The following is a 20,175-nucleotide window of genomic DNA, read 5'->3' as shown; positions in this document are numbered from 1 at the left end:
ATTAATAACTACAATGCGAACCAACGAAAATCCATATTTTTCTTTCTCTTACTTCATAGGGCAAGCATATTATATTATAAAAATTACAATATGATCTAACCTCTGCAGGAAACACCATTTTCTTCTAAAACTGTATTATCTCTACATTGGCATTGAAATGATCCATTTGTATTTAAACATTGATCTTGACATCCTCCATTTAAGTATAAACACTCATTTATATATACAAACGAATGATCAAATTGAAGATTTATTATCAATTATCTGATAGACAGAATTATATACATCCGTAATATATATAATGAACATTGTTGGAGTTTTCTTTAATAATTTAACAAACCATTCCTTAATAGAAATGAATTATTCATTTATCCACTCAAATCCGAAGAGTATTCACTTGTTACCTTATATCCAGTTATTCTGTTAAATTTGACATGGATATTTTGTGACGAAAATATTTGTAGGACCATTGATATGTTATCAGAATGAATTTTAGTATATATTCTTCAAAACATACGATATGTTTGTTTTCTTTTATCTTCTCTAGATAGGGATCGAGACGGATACAGCAAAACAGTCCATAGCAAATTACAGTACACCTTGACCGTTATTATTACCGTCTTGTTCTTTTACTATCGAAATATTAATTCAAAGCTAAGTTCTTTGCTCACTTCAACATAAAAGGCATTGTATTTCTAAATGTCTTACATCTCGTAAGCGTTATGTATTTTATTTGTCAATAGTTCTAACTGGTTTATGCTAGATGTGAAGATATTAATGGAAATCCTACCTATATTAAAATGATCAATGAAATCATTACTACTTTCTACCATAACAGAAAGTTAAAAAAATAGGATCATTGCGCGCGCGCGGAAATAGACAGTAATATTTTTAGGGGATGAAAGGATACACATAATCATACGTAGTATGAAACTGAAGACTCATATGCAAGCAAAGTAGATAACCGATGAATCCATGCAGGTGTTTTTTGTATTGACATAATGAATATATTTTACGGTATAACAGACCGAATTCACAATGCTCTCCTTCGAATCCTTCTTCACATTTACAGGTGTAGGATCCTGGAAAATCTACACATCTTCCATTATTAAAGCATTCTATCCTAAGGCAGTCATCAATATCTGAAAAGAATTTAAAGGCGACTTTATCACTCAATTTTGGAGACATATTGCAGCGGAAAATCATCGTTATGTGTCGATTTTTTTGTCACAATTGGCTTTACATCAGGCAATTGACCAGGTTCGAAATATTGAACACAATGTGCTTCCTTTTAAGATATTTCTTTCTGTTCTGTTTGATCTCGTTTGATCCTGATGGTAAAGAAATAATCTCTGAGAGTATATGCTCTCAAAATAAATATGTCTTGATTGACCGTTGCAAACTAACAATGTCAGAGGAAACTATTTATTTGTCGATATCACCAGAGTTGTAAATGCATTGAGCATCACCAAGGGTGTAACTGGCGAAACAAAAACTACTTGCCTTTCTTGGTCACCTTATTCGTCCCCAGTTTTAGTGGGGTTTACGTTGTTCAACTTTTATTATCTGTTTTATGTTTTACAGATGACTATTTGTCCTTCTTAGTTCTCATTTATGTATTATTGCTTCTGTCCTTTTCCTTTTTATCTTGCTTATATATCTTTTTGTTTGTTCGTTTATTTTTTCATATAATATTTTTTACACATTTTTTAATTATTCGCAATATCATTAAATCGTTACAAAATATATATGCCTTTTCGAATCGGAAGCCTAGTCATTGTAGGTTCTTGTTGTATTTTAAAGTTTTTGAGACATGTTGGGGGTTTGGTGTGGATGGGGACATCATTGATAATAAAATGAACACTTTAAAAATAGTGTCCGTCCGAAGCGCTTCTGAGGGTTTGTCTAAATCATTAAAGCTCTATCCCGAACATTTGGTTGGGTTCAAAATGTTATTTATTCACAACTATTCTAGACCCGGTGGATTATTAAGAAATTGGCATGATTGCTATGTAGTATGGGTTTTTCTCATTTTTGAAGCCCATATGGTGACATATAGTTCTAACATCTACGATATTTGGTCTACCGTGGATAGTTGTCTTATCTGGAACGCCTCCCAGACTAGTGACTAGATTTCAATCAACTTTTTGCAGATTTTTATAACATAATGCCATTGTTTACATTCTATTTTACGTTTTGATCTGAATGATTTCTGGAGAGTTTCCGAAGCAAAAAACATAGACTTAATCCCTTAATATTATGATTATTACGTTCCCATTCGCAGCTTTTTCTAAACCAGAGAACGGATTTTAAACTTTTTTAGATTACAAAGGCACAGGAAGTACAGGAGCTTATAGAAGTAAGCTTTACTCACATTTGACTAATATTTTTTCAATATGATTTTAAGGATGCCCATAAAACATGTTCTTAACCTTATTAGTGGTGTCAAGTAGGTATAAGGAGAGTGGTATCCAATTTGCGAGTTTGGCACACAGTCTCTTCAAACTACAACAAGAGGCTCATGAGAGCCTGATATCGCTCACCTGTAATTTCAGTTTCAGGCATTTGACTTATTTGTAATCTTGCTTTGCTGAACAATTTTGTCATTTACACTTTCTCTCTTTCTATAATAATATTAAAGATAATACATAACCCAAAACTGTAAAATTTTTACTAAACATTAACTATTACTGAACAGTAACCCAGCAATAAGTTGTCCTATTGGTCTGAAGGTTACCTGACAGGTAGATCTAAACCTGTTTAACACTTTCACCTATGTCAGTTTTGCTCTTACTGCTTTAGTTTTTGAGATGAAAGCCAAAAACTTCATTTGACCCCTATGTTCTATTTTTAGAAACTGCCGCTATGTTTTTAAATGGATCAAATCCCCGAATACAATCTATAAACAAGATACCATAAGGAACATTCAATTAAAGTTTTTAAGTATTTGGCCAAGTAGTTTCAATGAAGAAGATTTTTGAAAAAAGTACTTAGACTTTCATAAAAAATGTAAAAAAAAAACGTTTTCAGGGAAATAACTCCTTAAGGGGTCAATTGACTATTTTGATCATGTTGACTTATTTGTAGATCTTACTTAGATGAACATTAATTGCCATTTATACTTTCTTTATATCTATAATAATATTAAAGGAAATAACCAAAAAACAGTACAATTTCACAAAAATAAACTTAATAAATTTCTAACAGTAATCCAACAATGGGTTGTCAAATTTGTCTGAAAATGTCATAACAGATAGATCATGAACCATTTATCACTTTAACTCCCTTTCACTTTTACTCTAACTGCTGCTTTTGTCCCCTATGTTCTATTTTTAGCCATGGCGGCCATGTTTGTTGATGAATCAAAACTTCGGATACAATTTACAAACTAGATACCCTAAGCAACATTCAGTTAAAGTTTGAAAGTATTTAGCCTAGTAGTTTCAGAGAAGAAGATTTTTGAAAAGTAATAGACTTGCACGAAAAAATGTACAAAATAAACGTTACAAGGGCAATAACTCCTTAAGGAGTCAATTGACTATTTTGATCATTTGACTTATTCGTAGATCCTACTTAGCTGAACAGTTTTGTCATTAACACTTTCTCTATATCTATTATAATATTAAAGATAATAACCAAAAACAGTAAAATTTCATAAAAATAAACTATTTCGGACAGTAACCCTACAATGGGTGGTACAATTGGTCTGAAAATTTCATAGCAGGTAGATTTTGACTTATTCATCACTTTAACTCATATCACTTTTGCTCTAACTGCTATAGTTTTTGAGATAAAAGCCAAAAACTGCATTTGACCCCTATGTTCTATTTTTAGCCATGACGGCCATGTTTGTTATTGGATCAAAACTTAGGATACATTTTATAAACCAGTTACCCTAAGGAACATTCAGTTAAAATTTAGAAGTATTAGGCCTTTAGCTTCACAGGAGAAAATTTTAAATGTTAGCAAACATAATGAACAAATTTTTGTAAAATTGTCTTTAAAGGGCAATAACTCATTAAGGGGTCAATTGACAAGTTTGGTCATTAACTTTTTTGTAGATCTTACTTTGCTGAACATTTTTGCTGTTAACAGTTTATCTTTATCTTCAATAATATTCAAGATAATAACCAAAAACTGAAAAATTTCCTGAAAATTACCAATTTAGTGGCAGCAACTCAACAATGGGATGTTCGGTTCGTCTGAAAATTTCATGGCTGATAGATCTTTACCTATTGAACATTTTTACATCGTGTCAGATTTGCTCTTAATGCTTTAGTTTTTGACATATAAGCCAAAAACAGCATTTGACCCCTATGTTCTATATTTAGGCATGGCGACCATGTTTGTTGATGGATCAAAACTTCGGATACAAATTATAAACTAGATACCCTAAGGAACATCTATTTAAAGTTTGAAGGTATTTGGTCTAGTAGTTTCAGAGGAGAAGATTCTTGAAATAGTTTACGACGACAACGACGACGACAGACGACAGACGACGGACGACGATGGACGCCAAGTAATGGCATAAGTTCACATGGCCCTTTGGGAGAGGTGAGCTAATAAAAAGTATACCTTAATATTTTAGTTACAAGAACACTTACCAGTGCATGTAAACCCGTCACTTTCTAATTGATATTCTGGATCACAGCTACAGACATATGATCCTATGGTATTATTACATGACTGGGAACATTTATTGGATCCCAGGCATTCATTATTATCTAAAAGTATTCAAATTACTACATTTTCACATTTTCTCTTTATACAAATAGCTGAAATGGCAAAAACTGTTTCGCCTTGTTGTTTATTAAACATTTTGATCAGTGCAGCGTACAAACAAAATTAGTTTTTAAATCTTCAAATGAAGTCCAATATTTTTCCATCTTTGCTACAAATCATATGTGTTTTGAAGAACAACGTCGCTGATCTCGTGGTAACGTGCCCATCATGGCTGCAAGAGTTTGATATCGAGGGTAGGGAAAATTAAAGACATAAAATTTGCGTCTCTTTAAAAGTAAGAGAAATGTTTGGGATACACGGAGGCAAAATAATGTGTCTGAATAGAATGATATGATTCAATGTGGACTGCTACTTCGTGAGAATTTCTAATGATGCTGTTGGTTTCACAATGTAATCAGAAATGAATTTATTTCTCATTTTGTTGCACCTTTTGCCTAATGTCTTCCATTTGAAGATAACTCCATTTTGATGTTAATAAATTGGTCGCTTGATTAGAATTTTTATCTGATACTTCTGAATTCATATCAAGACTATTATCGATAATTTGTTTTCTAATTCTTTTAACGTGTTTATAACTTTTTACTTTGCTGTCATCATTCATATTAATTCTATTAATTTCTTTGAACATGTAAATCTTTCATACATCATGTACATCATGCATAGTTAGTTGTATTTATTCTATCGTTTTACATAATAATTATCTTTTATGAGACAATATTAAAGATTTTGTACAAGAGAGTTAGTGTCTTAAGAATATAATACAACATAACTATAAGGACGACAAGGTCGTACGGAAATTTTCCAAAATCATCTGTTACATGATGATAAGTTTCCAATAAATGATTATAATTATGTTCTTTGTTTATTACAATAGCATCGAAATTACATACCGTTACATGATTTTCCAGTTTCATCGAGACCAAATCCTTGATAACATTCACATCGAAAAACAGCATGGTCATTTTTGCATACTTGGTCACATCCACCGTTGTTAGAGGAACATTCGTCAATATCTGTACCAAACAATACAAATTGTGCACTCATATCGTAATATTAATGCATACAATGCGCGTTAACGAGTTTAAATAAAATTTTGAAAACAAGCATATCAACGATCAGCAGAGTAAATTCTAACATCAAAAAAGGAAAAGGAGATTGGATTTTTTAAAAATCTTGTTCAATTTCTTTTTGTCGAAAGAAAGGAATTTCATTTGAAACAAATGAAAGCTTTGGATTTAAAAACAGCATCTTTGAGTATCTGACAGTTGTTCCGTTCCGTTCACATACGCATGTCAGTTATTCACAATAATTTGCAGTGCAATTGTGACAAATATAAATCCCCGTAGAGTCTTCAAAATTTACCAAACCCATACCGTATAGTAAGCTTCAAAATGCACCAATATGACAAAATGTGAAACAATTCAAACCAAAAACCAATGGCCTGGTTTTACTAAACGAAAACCAAAAAGTGAAACAGTGAGCTTCTGCTCACTGATGATACCCCCGCCCAAATATTTCGTTATTTTCATATGAATCGGAGTTCCTTCAGACACTTGTCAAAAACAAGAAGATCAAAGAAGCCAGATTATTTAATTTCACTTTTAGATATATTGATGATGTTCTTTCCATTAACAATCCGAACTTTTCTGATTGGGTTACATTAATGTATCCCCCAGAACTAGAAATTAAAGAAACAACAGACACGGCTTCCTCCGCTTCATTTTTAGACTTATATCTCGAATTTGATATACACAGTCATCTCAGTACCAGAATCTATGACAAACGAGACGATTTTAATTTTAAAATTATAAATTTCCCCCACCTTAGTAGCAATATACCAACTTCACCTGCATATGGGATATACATTTCCCAACTTATTCGATATTCAATAGCTTGCAGCTCCTACTCAGACTTTGTAAAACGTCACCAGTGTCTGAGCAGAAAGTTGATGAACCAGGGGTATGTCAAAGAACGTCTCGTCCTTTTTCTAAAAAAGTTCATCGGAAGGTACCAAGACCTTGTTGATAAATATTCCGTATCAACTTCACAAATTATACATGATGGTCTTGAAGTATAGATTCTGCATACTGACGTTGTTTATCATCTTAACAACGTGTAATATTGTTCTTTCATTTGTCTTTGTTCTATTATTAATATTACTTTTACTGTTTGGGTTGTTTTCTGTGATATCCATTTGACGTGGCTGGGTACTTATACATCCCGTCAATGTGTTTTGTATATGCGACTTTTTGTGTTTCTGTGGTTCTTATAACGTGACTCTGTACTTTAAAAGATCCCGTCATTATGTTATTGTTCTGTTATATGTCATTATGTTATTGTTCTATTATAAATTTGAAAATACTTTGAACGACAAACGACAAATTTATTTTACTCGCGTAGTGGTATTAACCATATGTGGATTCTTAAAAATTCTAAAGAACTTCTGGACAATTTTAAATCTCGGTCTATTTCTGAAATTAATTCTAACATAACTTTTGATTTTTTAACCCTGTATACCAACATTCCCCATGTGAAATTATAAAATTGTTTTGAATAAACATTGAATGACAAACTTTTTTCTTATGTGACGTTTACATTTTCTGACGTCAAACACGCGAAGCAATGAATGTGGTTTTTAATTTCATAGATGCTTTTGTGCTTTTTTGTAAATAATTGTTTGTTTTGAAATTGTAACACAGTGATGACTGCCGTACCCATATTTTGACTATTTTATTTATAATGTCTGTTTTGTTCACGCATCGTTGTAAATAAAACGGAATTTGATAAGACTATCGTACAAGTGAGAGGTTTAGCGCTATAAAACCAGGTTCAATCCACCATTTTCTACATTTGAAAATGCCTGTACCAAGTCAGGAATATGACAGTTGTTGTCCATTCGTTTGATGTGTTTTGTCATTTGATTTTGCCATGTGATTAGGAACTTTCCGATTGAATTTTCCTCGGAGTTCAGTATTTTTGTGATTTTACTTTTTAATAATCAAATTTGTGTGGTTATTTAACTTATATGTACATGTACATTGCAATATTTACATATTCTGGCTCGATGTATGTACAGTACAAAAAAACACAGCACAATGGGTTACAGTATGACTCTCTATCTTTCAAAGTATAACGGACTTACCAGAATGATAATGCAGATACTGTTAAAATACAATATATTTCAATCTTGATTCATAAAACAACCGTTATCCAGAATCACTTGGGAATTGATAATAGGTTATAAACCATCTCAATTCCGGATGAGCTATGAAATTTTTAATAATAACACAGGATGATATAAATACTTTATTATAATGGCATTATTTATTCATTGATGTTAAATAAATATTTTTGTAAACGATTAACAATATGCAGTTTATCTACTTGAAAAATCTCTGAACTTCTGGTACTATTAAAACGCGCCAGGAAATGCACTGAGATATTTGTGTCAGTGGAGTAATGTTTACAGCGTGTGCTATATTGTTGTTGAATATATAGAAAAAAAAAAAAAAGGAACAAAGATGCAGACCCACTATTTTCAGTAATATCTTTCATTCCAAAAATCACTGGTATCTATGATATGCAAGCAAAGAAAAATGGGAACAAATTTTGCTAGGGATTATAATGCAGGAACAGAAACTTAATTTCGATCTCAAGTTTCTTCAAAGGGTCAGAAATCCGTCTACACATTAGTTGTCGTACATTTTGAATACGCCTCTTAATAAATGATAAAAGAGCTTTGATCCATTTTGATAAATTCTCCATTTTATATTCACCTGGCTTTCACTTTAGCAATTTTGTGACATATTCTACAACTATATATATCAGTTACATTTTAACTAAGTCAATATAAAATAATATATCCCTCCATCATTAAGTAAGACGGAATTTAAGAAATTTATCAATCCATCCGGCTTCCGTATAGACCAGTTGATGGCCTGATGCATTCTATAACTTGATATTAATGACTAACGTCTCATTAAGTTGTTAAATGTTTTAACTAACGATAACGAGGTCTCTATTAATAGCATGATACGTTGAGTTCGAAGTGTTTTCCTATTTTCTTTTTCTTTAGGCCATATAAAGGGTTAAGAATCCTCTCTGTTTAAATGCAAGCAATCAGTGTTTCAAATTTAGAATAGTTTTTTTTATTAAAAAAAAAGGATATATTCATATGCTTGTCATTCTGGAGTACATGATACCACCGCTTGTTTTTGATTGAGTTCGTATATCTCAGTCTTCAGTTTTATATGTTGTATTTATCTTGTGGTCGTTTTTCCTTTTTTGCCATGGTATTGTCAGTTTGTTTTCGACTAATGAGTTTGATGATCCCGAAGTTCTTATCGCCTTTTGTTGTCATGTCTTTTAAAGTTGCGTCTTGCACTTTCATAATTTGATACTTATCTATGTATTTTGTCTATGCAAATAGCTTAAAATTGATTCAGAACTTACTGAATAATTTAATGTACTTAATTGAGTATCTTTCGTTTCAGATAAATTAATACTTTAAAACATAGGGAAAGGATATTTTCATAAAAATCAAAGTTCCGGGTACAGTAATTTCTTTATATACACAAATTTGAAGACAGGTCCTAATTCAAAACAACTGATTCCAAGAACTGAATACAACTCATCAAAACTTATAATTTGGTACGTCAGAGGCACTTTTCATCAACATAAGACTCATAATATAAAAAAAAAATATGAACAAGGATTAAATCTAGAAAAAAAAAATCACACAAATACTGAACTCCGAGGAAAATTCAAAACGGAATGTCCCTAATCAAACGGCAAAATCTAAAGCTCAAACGAATTAAACGAGGGATAACAACTGTCATATTCCTGACTTGGTACCGGCATTTTCTTATGCAGAAAATAGTGGATTGAACCTGGTTTAATAACTAGCTAAACCTCTCACTTGTATGACAGTTGCATCAAATTTCATTATATTGACACAATGTTTGAACAAACGTTCAGACATTATAGGTAATATTGTCAAAAATAGGGGTACAGCAGTCAAAATGGTTTGGAATGATACAGTGCATATCTTAAATCTAAGATTGCCTTTTAATCAATAGTATCTAATAGACACGACAATTGCAACATAATATATTATAATATTTATTTGAGTGCATAAAAGTTCTGGAGCTGTAACAGTTTAACAAAAAAAACCGAACTCCAAGGTAAATTCAAAAAGGTATCAATGAGCGTAAAAAGTTTCAAAATCAACTGTTAGGCTTTATCAAATACCACCAAGTGCCAAGGATAAGCCTTCGGCTTAATTTTGAATGGATGAAGTTCGTTACGGAAAACTAAAATGTAAAACAAAGTAAATTTATTTTCATCTTCATCATGTACTGTTTTTTGTCTAATTGTCTGTTTGTTTGTTGGTCTTTTCTGTTTTTATCCATAGCATTGTCGGTTTGTTTTCGACTTATGAGTTCCCCTTGACTATCTATTGCCTCTCTTTTATGAGTTTTAACTGAACAGACAAAGGATGTAAGATATGATAAACAATAATTATAACGTGTAATATGTTATCACGTGACATGGATAAAACGATATTTTTGAATATTTGTCCGTCTTGAATTCAAACTGCAATCCATTTTTCTCATAAAATACCCTTTTGAACACTTGTCCGAAATACGTCATTCAAATACTATTGTCCATTGTATTGAAAAGCATTTATGTTCCTTCACGATGCTGATCCATTTATGCAATGTATGCCAGTTTAACAGATACATATAGATCTAATATATAATTGATTTTAAAGCCTTATTGCTATACAAATGTTTTGTTGTCAAATCTCATTCTATAATATCTTTTTAAGAAAACACAGATGGTTCTAGTTCAATTTATCCGAATGCTTACATCATGTTTCTGGTGTATATCCTTATTTTTAATGTGAATGTCGTTTGTTTCTGTTTATTTGCATACATCATTCGTTGTCTCCTATAGTTGTGGTAGGTGGGTTTACCAGTTTAATTTTCAAAAGGAAAAAAAAATAGGCTATGTGTCTAAACAATACGATTTCAAAAATTATATATGTTAGCGGTAATAAGTGAAATAAGTCATCAAGATTAAATCCTAGTCAATAAGCAGATTATTCAACCCATTGCTAAACATCATTACAGGCAATAAGTTAATTTTGGGATTTTTGTTTATCTTCCAAATCATGTTAATTTGGTGAAATATTCTTGATGAATAATACTGATAAAATTTATTATACTCATATTATTTGTGGTATTGCTCGTCAATGGTCGAGCCGGTTTCAGCTGGTCAAATAAAGGTAACAGTAGTATACCACTATTCAAAAGTCATAAATCGATTGAGAGAAAACAAATCCGGGTTAAAACTAAAACCGAGGGAAACACATCAACTATAAGAGGAAAACAACGAAACAACAGAAACACAGAAGTGCAACAAAAAACAAACGACAATGCAACATACATAGAAACGAACTATAAGATAACAACTGCCAACTAAAGATATGAAATTTTGCCAGTCACATCATCTTTCCATCTGTTTTATTAGATAATTTTATGTAAATTTTCTTAAATATTCATATAAAAATGCGCATGCGTCAAGTATTGAAGTTATTTGTGTATCTGTGCTCGAAAAAATTAAAATATTAACTATTTTGGATACAATTTGGATAGATATTAATTGTGAGAATGATTTCTATGGTGTTTATCTACTAAATGTCGCAGAATTTGGAGAACAAAGGTGAACAAAGACGAAGATTATCAGACGGCAAAACTCCAAAATCAGAAGTTAAATTATACAAAATGTCTTCTGACGCTGATGATATAAAAGATCAGTTCAAAACTAATATAGAATCTATGAATGACATAAAGAAAGGCCAATCGTCTATGCAAAAGATGTTGGAAAGTAAACTTGATAAAATGAAACAGAACTTATGTCTATTATAGAAGATAAAGTCAAAGTTTTGAAATCTGATATTGATTTACAATGGGGACAACAAAAAACTAAGATTGAACAGTTGTCAAACAGTATCGAAAGTATTATGAATAGATTAACGGTAGTAGAAGAGGTTGTTGCCGAAGGCAGCATTATTGGTGCAACGAACGTGAACCAAACAAATCAGTCTTACACAAATAATCAAGTTAATCCGCTGAACAATGATGAAGTTACGGTTATTGCGTCTGGTGCTCCGTTTGAAGAACGTGAAGATATTTTGATTTAGGCCAAGCAAATTATTGCCGAAATTAACACTGAAATTTCAGAAAACGATATTGTGGCAGCGTTTAGATTGAAAAGTCGAAGACAAGACCGACCTGGATTTGTTAAAAATATTCCTACAAATGTGGATACTAAAAAGCGTATTTTACGCAGCAGCAAATCTCATATTCTAAATGGCCGATCAGGAGAAAAGTCGGACTAATTCACAACACTATCAGCGTTTCGGCGACAAAGAAATGATTCCGATTTAAAGAAATACCGTCAAACTTTATGTGCTCCGACATCACGAAAGAGGCTATAAATATGGTTATTCGTCAAATTGAACACCAAGAAGACATTGAAACGATTTACAAACAATTATGCAAATTTGTTACAAAAGAAATGGAAGAAACAATATCATATGATGAGGCGTGTAGGAAAATAAGAAAACATTTTATACACGAAAAAACATTCTGGAATCAAGAATTAAGTGATTTATGGGTAACTATGCACAGTTGTGAAAAACAATTTAAGAAATCTAAAACCAGTTAAGGGAAACATGAGACACGAGACAAATTTGTTATGGCGCAAAAGAAATTCGATAAGCATTTACGATTTCATGAACGGAAATACAAACAGGACTTAACTTTACAAAAAGAAACTCTGAATACAGAAGCTCCGAAAAAAATTTGGACAGAATTACAAAAACTTTGTCCTTAGAAGAAGAATGCTATTCCGATGGAATGTGTTAATGACGATGGTTCTACGTCATTCGACGAGAACACAGTGATAAACAAATGGGAATCCGATTTTAAAAACTTGTACATAAACAACAATGACGATTACGATGATGAATTTTATGAAAACGCATTACGACACAAACGACGTTTGGAAAAAAATATGCTTGATCCGTTGTATATATGAGAAAAATCGTATAGGAATGATCTCTGAAGCTAATTCATGTTATTGCAAATATTCGTTTTTATAATATACCAGGATAATGAGGATGGTCATATCATACATTGCGGCGAAAATGTGTCCCCCATGGTACACGAACAACTTGATTTCCTCTTGAGTTGCGTTTGTTTTTAGAACATTTAACCAATGTTTTGAAGATGATTCCTTTATCAAACATTTTTTTCATATAGTTAAATTTCTGAAACCTACATAAAAAATTCCAAATATTCGAATGTAGGTCGGATGTAAGTGGGAACGTACGAATTATGCGGCAAATATGAGTCACTCACTCTAGTGCTATTAAACTAAATTGCCATACATGACTTCAACTGAACATTGTAAGAAAGGTCCTCTACCCATTCTATGGTGGATGTAAACATTTGAGAATAAAAAAAAAAAAAAACAAAGATTAAAATTTGGATGTCTTTCCGTAATATATTCGATTTGTGACATCATCGACTGAGACTGCATTTGAATGGCAGATGATGCATACGTAGCAGGATATGCTACCCGACGATCCACCCAGTGTTGTCACTTTCATTTTCATTTCTGAGTAGCAACATTCCAACAGCGCCTGCATGTCTCCCAGTTGATTTCCTATTTCCTATAATGATTTCCTTGATAAAGGGTTAGGTACATTCCCATATTATTCTTATATGATTTGCATATCTATAAATACTTGAAACGGATTGGTCAATTAGAATTTTTTCCCTTGGTTTACACTTCGATAAACCATTTTTCCGAAACTACTTTAGTAACCTTCACTGTGATCTATTCATGCGCGATACACATGCATGCAGGGATACTGGGATTTTCAGTAAATTGAGATTAAAAAACAAAAAGATAACAGTTGGTTCTATTTTAATATAAATATAACAATAAAGAAATAATGCATTAAAGCTTTGAAAATGTATAAAAAAAAATTAATATAAAACTGCGAAGTTTCATGAATGATTTAGCGAATTTACGTCATGGCTCATGACAAAACACGACGTCATACGAATGAAAATTTTCAAACAAAAGATTAAAAATGTATTTCGTTACTTGCACGCTTCAAATTTAGATAATATCTTATTAAAATGAAATTTTTGAGGTAGGTTCTATTTCATTTTCGATTTTTGTTGTATTTAACGAACATTTGTTGATTTTAGAAAGGCAATATGGCGGCTAACTCCTTAGTTACGACACGTCAATTGTGCATTTGATGGCAAATATAGAAACATTGAAACATCTAAATGTTAATTAAAAATCGCAAATGTTTGGCTGAAGAATTATAAGGATTAAGCACATTTAATCTAGAGGTTATTGATGTGTAAACATGGGCTCTTACTCCTTTGGACCTTATTCAGTTTGTGTGTTAATCGCCCCGGTTTACACATTAATAACCCCAGAAAAAATTTGTTTACTCCTATAATAAAACTGGATTTTTTTTTATGGTAAACTTACTATCATCTCTTTTGTCGTTTATTTAAATTGTGCCATTTTATATGAAAAATGTTTTTTGAAATATTGTATTTGCTCACCTTGTTCGCTGCCATCATTTGTCGTTGCCAGTCGTAGTCGTAGTCGATAAACATTGACATCAATCTTCTCCTCTGAACATATCAGGTCAATTTTCATCATGCAACCAAATTTTGCCGCAATTATCCTTGGATTATCTAGTTTTATATATATGTCCTATGATCCCGCCTGCAAACCAGCATGTCCAACAAGGTATAAAAAACCATATTTGGGTTAAAAGTATTGTCTATAATCTTTATCGAAAACCCACCATAGACAGCATATGTCAAATTATCAAGTTCTACCTTTTGTTAATTTTGAGCAAAAAAGATTGACCACTCTTTTAGAAGTGGTATTGCCCTAAATTTACGATTTTAACTACTAACTAGGGATTTTGGTAATGATCCTGAAGACTTATCAAATAAAACGAAACTATTAATTACAGAATTAATCAGCAGGAAAAATATTACAAAATAAGATACCCAGTATAAAAATTGTCTGTTGACTCCTTAAAGGAATGTTTTGCCTTAAAATGACAATTTCTACCAATTATTGTTTTGTTTGGCGGAAACTATAATTAAGGATTATGATCAAAGAACATTCATATTCACATGGGGTTAACTATTTGGCTGGTGAAACCCTCGTTGAGGAAAAAAGAGTTGTTTCGTTTCTACATGTAAAAGTAAACACTTCTTGAAACAAATTTTGTGGTATACTCATTACAGGTACCTGTTTCAATGCAACTGGAGCATAGAATGTTATAATACACAAGACATAATGATCCGCAGTGTCCGGCTTCTAGTATTATTGTCGGCATTTGTTGTACTCATTCTGGACTGATCTATATAGTTATAAAAGATACCAGGCTTATATTTTGATACGCCAGACGCGCGTTTCGTCTACATAAGACTCATCAGTGACGCTCAGATCAAAATAGTTAGAAAACCAAACAAGTAAAAAGTTGACGAGCATTGTGGACCCAAATTTCCATAAAATTGTGCCAAATACGGCTAAGGTAATCTATGCCTGGGATAAGAACATCCTCTATCAGCGATACACATGAACGACTTAATGAAAGAATGAATGATCACCGGTCTTTTGTAGATGATTCTGGTTATAATTTTTCTATAAACACGTTTACCAGCCTGGCTATTCCATCATTGTTTCTATGAAAGTAAGGATTATAGATAAATCCATAATTGAACCTACAAATGTATGACCCCATACTGAGTTCACCATATCGCTTACAGAGAGATTTTTAGATTTGAGATTTGAGAACAGCTACCTTTTATGTATGCATCAACAAAATCGATTTCTTTTTGTTTTGTTTTTCTGATTTGTAATTTTTATTCCACAACATACTGCACTTCTACTGTTAACAATTTACTTCACTAGACCAGCATTCTCTGTTTTTTACCAGAAATCCAGGGTTACTGACTGGTTAGCATCATTATATTCGACATAAGTAAGTTACATCTAAATCAAATCATATTATATCATTTTCAACCATGAAACAAACAAATAAATGTGAAAATACTCATTTATTGATTTGTATCATCTAGCATGTTTAGTAAAAATTGTTTCCGGAAATAGTTCTAACTTTCCTTTATCAATTTACTACTAGGCTAAGTATAGTTTTGAATTCTCTTCCTGGTTCGGAAATCCCACCAGATCTAATTGATGAAAAATAAGATTGTGAGCTATTCACAGGTATGTCTAAATTAGAAATGCAGTATGGTAATTTAGATTCTTTAATAATTCTAGAATTCTTTAATATACTCTTTTTTTTTAAACGATAAATACTGAGGATAAAGATTATCGTTATCAATCCACGCTTGTCTGTGATAGGTAAAAAAAATTCTCTAAATTAGTTCCGGATATTTTATTTTAATTTTACAAAATCGATTATTAACTTACAGATATTTTGTCTAGTCCGAGATGTAGTGATATCAATAAAATGGTATAATTTATACATCTCCGTTCGATACAAAGGTATATGTTTTTTTAAGTTAACACCATTTAAGATAAGGACTTAAGGAGGCTCGAGGCTATAAACACTTTATATAGGAATTTCCTGATAACTTGATATTTTATCCCTTAAAGTAAGTGGATCGAAATAATGAAATAAAATTAGGGGGTCACCGTTCATTTAAGCGCTTAATAGGCCACCGAAATAAGGAGGGTTTTTTTGCTGTTTAACAAAGGAATAATAGGGAAAAATTGTGTGTTGACATACTTAGATTTTAATAACGGATACAATTTATATAAGATTATGTTTAAATCTGTTTTACAACTAGCACAAGTATAGTTTTACATGTTCAGCAAAAAAAAATATATAGGTCACCGTTGGTTTAAGAAAGATATTTCACATTCTAAATCCAATTATCCATTTTTGGCGGAAAAAGACTAATAGGGAAAATATCACCTGCACTACCTTCATTCTAAAAAAATTAAGAGAACTAAATTAAAGATTTCCTTTAAACTTGCTATTCTAAGAGAATCATAATTGAAGTTCAGTAAAAGCAAAAAAAAAAAAGGGGGGGGGGGGGTCACCTTTTAAGAGAGATAAATCACTAAAAGTGTGAAACCATGGTAACAAAAAAAGGTTAATTTTGAACAAAAATCACCTTTTTCACCAGTTGTTAGCCCAAACTATATGAACAATTATATATTGATCTTACAGAATGCCAGGTTGTTTGGTAGTTGTGTTTTTTGCTGTCAAATTAAAGGATTTAATTTGTAGGTAAAAAAAGCTGGAATTTTGAGTGCGGATTAAATTCAGATAGTCAAATTTAAATTTTTTTTATAACTTTTCCAAATCAACTTGGATTTTCATAAAACTATACAGCTATCTCAATTTTATATTGCTCTTACAAAATGCCAGGTTATTTGGTAGTTTGGTTTATTTCTGTCAAATTTAAAGATTTAATTTATAGGTATCTATCTGAATTTAGTCGAAACTGAAAATTGTAGCTTTTTTTTTACCTATCAATTAAATACTTAAATTTGATGGCAATTAAACAAATAACCATCTTCCGGCGTCAATAGACATTTGGTTTCCGGACAATAACTTGGGTATAAGTGTATGGATCTCTATTAAATTGTACCACAAGGTTCCATACCGGACAATATCTTAGGTATAGGTGTACATGGTGTATGGATCTCAATTAAATTTTACCACAAGATTCCATACCACAAAAGTAAGGCTAGGATTGATTTTTGTGGTTGTGACTTGAACCGTTTAGGAATGAGGGAAAAAAATGGGGCAAGAAACAACATCTATGTGATTTTGTATAAGACTAATTTCAAGTTTTAAAGGTTCTTTGGCCACATTCATTCTGGTCAGAATCCTATCCTGTGTCAACCATTTAATCAGAATCCAAATTCATAGCTGTATCAAGCTTGAATGTTATGTCCATATTTACGTATCAAGCTGCCCCTTGCAAAGCATTTTATTGGCTTATATTTATAGTGTGTGATAACATTTTGTGAGGGCATTTGATGTTTGCTATACCGCGGTTCATTTGAACGCACTTTAAAAGGGCAAATTTTCTGTATAAAGTCAATAATTATGTAGACTTTTGAAGCCCAAACTTTCTAGTGCCTTAAATAGGCAAATGAAAGATCCGAAAACTATACCATACAGAACGACATTTTTTTGAAATTATAGCAAAACGTTTGGTTGACAAATTTTTATTCGTTATTGCCAAAAAAAAAAACTTAAAGTATCTGTCATTTTCTCAATACCCAGTTTACCTCTATTACTTATTACTTATTATGATGTGGACCGGTCATTGTTATTGAATCTTACACAATTTGATTGGATTAAGTTATTATTAGTTTACCTTCAAACTGTTTATTTTTTCATACATGTATATTGATTAAATTAGAACGTGCATGAATGTGTACAGTAACTTAAATGACCTTCGAACTGGGCACTGGACGAGTCCATATTTTATTTGTTTATCAATGAAACTAAAGGTATGAAAGGTAAGCATTGCTACTTCTTATATTTTCACAAAATTTTCCACATATAGAGTAGATAAATTATTTTTTTATAGCCTATTCTGGAGAAAAAAGAGAAAATTTACAAATCAGACGTTTTATTCCATTAAACAAGTCATTTTTCGAAGAGTAATACGGAAATACATTTTACGCACAGCTACGCAAGGTGAAAATTATTGTTTATCTTAACAAAAAAAACATTTTTCAGTCTCATTATAATTGCAATTAATCCCAAACAAAAGTAGTCAGTAAATAAAGTCAAAATATATCCGATCCGTCTATTTTTGGACATCAAAATCAAACACGATCGTTTTAAGGTCAATTTCGTTTACCTCACAAAATCTTGTTAGGCACTATAAGTTAAAGTCACATACCTGATAAACTATCATAGGACCTGCCTGACCCTTTCTTCTGCCAGCAAGTGTCTGTTGAAACCTTTATTCCATTGTCTGTCTCTGTGTTCTCATTTTCCTTTGAAAAAACAGGACCAAAAATCAAACACACATTCCTTTGTTCAACATTCAAAACTTTATATCAGCTGGAAGATATGTATGTATGAGATAAAAGTCCTCAAAACAAAAGTCATTAATGTATTAAGTAAATGGATCAATCAAAGTGAGTGGTTAGAAATTACCAAAAGACACTGACCAAATATACTTGACATTCTATGTCTAGATCCCTAAGATATATGGACCTAAATCAAGAACTTTGCTCTTAGCAGATTTGTATCTATTACCATTCAACTCAGGATATCATATTTACTCTGTAAACCAAATATTGTTGAAATCCATACAGTTTAAATTTTTGCAGGGATATTTGGGGTTATTTTGAAAATGGCTGCTTGTAGTAGATTTTACTTATCACCGATCAACACGTTATTTCACATTAACTACAAGCAACTTTTCATTTAATTTCTTCAATAACTAGTGCTTGAGATATAAGCCCAAAAAAAAATGTAGTTTGACCCCTATTTTCTATTTTTAGCATCAGCAGACTCGTTCTTGGTCAATGACCATAATTGATATAACTTTTTAAGTACACCCCAAGTAGCTTTTTTGAAGACCCAACCAGTGTATTTACATAGATGCTTTAATTAATTTTCTTATGGTTGTTAGATTCTTGTATGTCGTGTAAGCATTAAAAAGATCAAACCTGCATCAATAGTTATAGGCTGAAAAGCTTCATCCAATAGGGATTTATGTTCTGAGTTGGTTGCTTGTCTTTCCATAACATTCCCGACCTCATTTTCTCTGGTTTTCAATGTTTTGTGGTGAGGGTAATGGATATTCATTGTTGAAAACAGATTATTAACCTGTATCTCTCCTATCCCAACATGCAGCATACCTGTTGTAAATACATAAAAGGTGATCCAAAGATTTGTGCATTATATATTCTTGCTCGAATACAAATCTTATATTAAAACATGTAAACATTTATGAAATCCTGAAATCAGGAATTTTTTTTTCACAAGAACTAATAAAATTTGCACTTTTATGGTTTCAATAATAATATGAAATAAGTCTGGTACAGTGTATACAGTTTATTTATAATGTACATGTATCGCCTACAGTTTCTTCTCTAAAGTACATGTACACGTGATGTACTTATTTTCTAAATTCTCTTCGTTCAAACGAACATAAATTATTTATGTACTAGACTATATAATTTCTGTATACCTCGACCCAATCTGTTTCTTATCTCATTCATAATAGAAATAACTAAAACACTAGTTTTAGAACTTGTTAGGCACGATGACCATTCTGTTTTATATATCAAACATTCAATTTG

General features: G+C 31.6%; 1 protein-coding gene and 1 long non-coding RNA gene across 2 annotated transcripts in view; one reads left to right on the top strand and one right to left on the bottom strand.

Moving 5' to 3' along the window:
* Positions 1 to 1,028: 1,028 nt before the first annotated feature.
* On the bottom strand, positions 1,029 to 5,751 carry LOC127719553 (uncharacterized). Its single transcript, XR_007990376.1, has 3 exons — positions 5,634 to 5,751; positions 4,605 to 4,724; positions 1,029 to 1,142 (listed from the first exon to the last, which is right to left on the bottom strand). It is a non-coding gene; the product is annotated as an uncharacterized LOC127719553 (long non-coding RNA).
* Positions 5,752 to 16,040: 10,289 nt separating this feature from the next.
* Positions 16,041 to 20,175, top strand: part of LOC127720792 (cyclin-dependent kinase 1-B-like) — a 47,785-nt gene continuing 43,650 nt past the window's right edge. The window contains exon 1 of the mRNA XM_052227543.1: positions 16,041 to 16,092. The gene's annotated coding sequence lies outside the window, so the exon portion shown is untranslated. The remainder of the gene's footprint in view (positions 16,093 to 20,175) is intronic.

Source organism: Mytilus californianus, unplaced genomic scaffold, assembly GCF_021869535.1.
Source record: "Mytilus californianus isolate M0D057914Y unplaced genomic scaffold, xbMytCali1.0.p SCAF_11, whole genome shotgun sequence".
Lineage (NCBI taxonomy): Eukaryota > Metazoa > Mollusca > Bivalvia > Mytilida > Mytilidae > Mytilus > Mytilus californianus.
This window is presented reverse-complemented; position numbering and strand designations above follow the sequence as displayed.